Consider the following 4,776-nt stretch of genomic DNA (forward strand, 5'->3'; position numbering starts at 1 on the left):
ATCCCACACCCCAGGGTGGCACCGCCGTGGTCCCCGCTGGTCTGCACCCCCGGGGTGGCATCACGGCGGTTGTCGTCATCCTGCACCCCCAGGTGATGTCACCCCGGCTCCCCGCTGTTCTGCACCCCCAGGTGACGTCACCCCGGCTCCCCGCTGGCCTGCACCCCAGGGTGGCATCACCTCGGTTCTTGTCATCCTGCACCCCCAGGTGACGTCACCCCGGCTCCCCGCTGGCCTGCACCCCAGGGTGGCATCACCTCAGTTCTCATCATCCCGCACCCCAGGGTGGCATCACCCCGTCTTGCCACTCTGCTGCACCCCATGGTGGCATCACCTCAGTTCTCATCATCCTGCACCCCAGGGTGGCATCACCCCATCTTGCCACTGTGCTGCCCTTGGGGTGGCATCGCCCCGGCTCCCCACTGGCCTGAACCCCCGGGTGACATCACCCCAGCTCCTTACTGGCCTGCACGCCAGGGTGGCATCACCTCGGTTCTCATCCTCCTGCACCCCAGGGTGGCATCACCTCGGTTCTCATCCTCCTGCACCCCAGGGTGGCATCACCCCGGCTCCCCGCTGTTCTGCACCCCCAGGTGACGTCACCCCGGCTCCCCGCTGGCCTGCACCCCAGGGTGGCATCACCCCGGCTCACCACTGTGCTGCACCCCTGGTGACACGGCCCTGCAGCTCCTCCTTGTCCCAAAAAACCAATGGCACACCACCCGGGTTGCCCCATGCCTGAAGGTCACGGCACCATGTCACCCCATTGTCCCCCGACCTGGGGACGTGGCACCCCAGCTCCCCACTATCCCCGAGCCTGTGGGGTCGGCATCCCCCCCCGGGGTATCCTTCCCCGTGATGGGGGGGGGCCACGCTGCGCCTCGTGGCACCCAGCCCTTCTGCTCACCCCAGCACCCGTCGTGGCTCGACACACCGACCCGCCTGTGCCCCTGCTTGTTTTTTTGGGGGGTGCAAAACCGGGGATCACCCTCTGCCCCATAAGCCATCCCGTGGCGGTGGGGGGGGCTCCGGGGTGCTGACGCACCATCCATGGGCACCAGCAGAACTCAAACCCTTACTTAAATCTCATTAGAGGCTGGAGCCATCGGCCGCCCACGCTCCTGCTCAGCGCCAGCAGGCACAGGCTGAGTGGCAGGGAGCCGGCGGTCCCTGAGGGTTGTGGCTTGTGGATTCTCTGGTGGCTAATAAGGGGTTCAGCTCACACTGCAATCTGCTCTCGCACAATCGCATGGGCTTATTTTGCTGCTTTTGTTTTCCGAAAACGCTGGGGACGTTAATAACTTTTAAGTCCTCTTCCCCTTTTTAAGGCAGCCCTGAAATTAGACTGCAGGTTCAAAATATTTATGGGGGAGGAGCAAGGGAAACACAGAAGCCTCGCAGCCAGATGCAAGGACGCGCAACGGGTTGCATAAGCCTTGCTTCGATAGGAAACCAGGCTTAAAACCCCACGAGATCCCACGGCAGAGGTACGGGCTGGTTTGCCACGCGGTCCCACCACCTGCGACGGGGACGCCCCACGTGAGCTAAAAAGCGTAATAAAATATTTAGCCCGCTGCAGCTGCTGGGGCAGCTCTGCCGAACCCGCTTGGCATGTCACTGCTGGCTGCCCCAGTGCCAGCGGCGAGGACGTGGGACGTGGCAGAGCCAAGCGGGTCCCCTGGCATCAAGCAAAGCCCAGACCAGGGACAAGGCCGTGTCCCCGCAACGATGGAGGCGAGGAAAAGTGACTTTAAAGGGAAGGGGGCCTTGGCGAGAGGCTTTGCTGGACAGATGTTAGCAGCCACGGCTTTGTGCCGGGGGGAGGGCTTTTTGTTTTGGTTTTTAACATTTGCCATTTTTCTCTGATGCTTTCTTCTGCTCTGACACTTGCTGAGGGTTTTTCTTTCTTTTCTTTCTCTCTCTCTTTCCGCATTTGCTTTTTCAGCCCCTGTTCAAACACTTTTTCACCACGTATTATGTCGAAGTTGAAACCATCTGGTGCTTTGTTTTCTTGCGAGCCTGGCGAGTGCCAGGACCTTTATCCCCCCTCACCCTCCTCCTCGCCGCGACAGTGCCGGTGCCTCGCTAATCCAAGCGACAGCCCCCAAAAATCTCCGCTGTCACCCAACAAAGCGACTCGGCGCGTGTTTGCATGCGTACAGCCGGCCGGGCGATGGGGACAGGCAGCACGCTCGGTGTCCCCGTGTCCCCAGCCAAGCCCACGGGGATGCACAGACCCCCCCGGCTCAGCAGTGCCGGGCTGTATCGCCGCAGCACGAATTCCCGACTCATTTTTAGGACCGGTTGTTAGCAATGGCATCCTGATTTTATTTTTTCCCCCCTTTTCCCACAGGAGGAAAGCATTATTTCTAGTAGCCACGGAGCCCTGCCAGACACGGACCCCGACAGCCTATTTTTGGAGTCCCCTTCCAGCAAGCAGCTGAGCCCGCGACAGCCTTCCGAGCGAGCTCAGCGGAAGGAAACCTCTGCTCGCCCACGCCGTCACGCACGACACACACCAAAAAAAAAAAACCAAACCCAAACCAAAAAAAAAAAAGGGGCACGTGGGAAAATCCAGGACTGCTGGACATGAGCTGCCTCCAACGGCCGGGACAGACCAAGCACCGTGGCCGGGCTCCGGAGCTGGCACGGAGCCACCCGAAAAGGGGGTCAGCGTCCGCGGACGCCTGCGCAGGCAGTGGGTGACCCCTCTGTGAGGCCGTGGGCACCCACCCGATCCCTGCAAAAACACCCTGCCGGCATGGTTCTCACTGCCCCGTCATGCTTCCCTTCCCATTTTTCCCTGCACAATGGGGTGCTTTGTTCTGCTGGGGCGAGGAAGTGTCCGGCCGTGGCCTGGGGAGTTGGGGGAGAGCCGAAAGCCGCTCCTGCCTTCTGGGGGTCTCCTCCCGCAGTGCCATGCCGGGCGAGACACGCTTCATCCCGGCCTCCCTCCGGACCAGGGAAAAGCAAGGGCCACAAACCAGCAAAAAAAATTAGCAAAAATGCTACAAAACCATCAGCAAAAAATAAACAAAGGGGGCATTTAGGGAAAGACGCTGTAGGAAAAACCAGCCGGAAACTTCCCCGTCTTACAGCTGGTGCGGGGAGTAGTTTGGAATGAAATAAGCCCAAACTTTGATTTTTTCTTTTTTTTTTTTTTTTGCATAAAACAATGGCGAGCCGTGCTAAGCCTCAGCAGTGTTGCGCCTCCTTGGTTGCGGCTCGTTGCTGCCATCGCATGTCCAGGCCCCATTGCACAAGTCGCATTTCCGCCACCGCTGCTCGGGCCTGATCCTGCACACCCTTTCGGTTGCAGGATTTCCCCTCCAGCCCAGGAGACCTTCATATTTGCTACGTCTGCTGCACCAGTTCCTTGTTGCATGAAGTATCGGCGCGGCTGCTCCATCCTGGGGCTGAAGCATCTGCCGTAACTCCGTGCCGATCCCCTCGAGCTCTTGCTGCCGAATAAAGCTCTTGCAGGCAGCGATGCGGAGGCACCGGGGACCATCTCTCCCATCATCTTCATGGCAACGCGCTGCCGTGTGCACCGGCTGCAGCCCCAGCACCCACTGGGAACGGGGCAAAAAAATTGGGGGTGGAAGGAAAAAGCTCTCGCGTGTAAAACCAGCCAGATCTGCTGGTCGCTTCCACTGTCCTCCTGCCTCGGTGGCACGGCAAGAGCAGCTTGCGGCTGGCTTGTGCCACCTCATTGCAACATCTGCGGATGGGGAACACGCACCCGCTTGCCCACGGCCCCGGTGGCCCCGGTTTGACCGGACCTGTTTGTCTTTGAATTTGCATTCAGGGCCTGGCACAGACTTGCGTCCGCATAAACCACACCGATTCACGTAGCCGCACACGAGTCCCCCCCGCCAGACACCCACCACGGGGTGCTAGAGGGGTGCAGGGCCACGCGCCCAGCTCCTGCCTCGTCCCAGCAGCTCGTCCCACCGTCACGTCCCACCTTGCCTGGCCCTAAAATCCCAAGAGCAGCCTGGTTTGTGCTGGGGACTCAGGAAAAGCCAGGCAGGTCTTGCTTCGGAGGGTGGGTGAAATAAAAGCAGCTTGAAATGCCAGCGTGGGCCGGCTGCTCCTCTGCAGAAAAGATTTGCTCCCAAGCCCTCCCATAGAGTATTTAACGATGCCCGCTCGGTTGCGGGCCCCATTGGCCGGCACAGCGACGGAGGCGATGGCCCAGCCGTGCGTGCCCCCGTCCAGGCGCAGTTTCACGAGAAATATTGGTGAAACACGGCTGGTTCTTTCCTGGTGGAAAGTTTCAGCCTGAAAAGTTCCGGCTGACTCAGCCTGGCAGAGCTGCAGGCGGGAGGAGCAGCTGGGAGGGGAACCAGCAGCAGGTTTCTGCCCTTCCAGCTGAAGCCAAGGGACCCCAGGTTTGGTTTAAAACCTTTTTTTTCTTTTTTTTTCCCTATTTTTTTTTAAATTTTTTTTTTTAATTTTTTTTTAAACCTGGAAGCTTTCCCTGTGGGCTCCTTGCCATGGCAAGGCTGATTTTCCCGGCCTATCCCCATACCGCTGGCCCCCCGGTTCCCTGTCGGGGTCACCGAGCGGCGGCCCCCCCGGGATTCCCGCCCCGCCCCGAGACCCCGGGGATGGCGCGGCAGCATCACGTGGGCGGCCCCGCCCCGCCCCCGCGGCTCAAAGGGGCGGGGAGAGGGCGTGGCTCGGCTCGGCGGGCGTGGCCTGCTGGCAAAGTGAGCGGCAGCGAGGGGCTTTGGGCTGGAGGAGTGGGGCGGGGCCTGGAGGAGTGGGGCG

This window comes from Haliaeetus leucocephalus, unplaced genomic scaffold (genome assembly GCF_000737465.1).
Source record: "Haliaeetus leucocephalus isolate CR32 unplaced genomic scaffold, Haliaeetus_leucocephalus-4.0 Scaffold678, whole genome shotgun sequence".
In the NCBI taxonomy this organism is placed as follows: Eukaryota; Metazoa; Chordata; class Aves; order Accipitriformes; family Accipitridae; genus Haliaeetus; species Haliaeetus leucocephalus.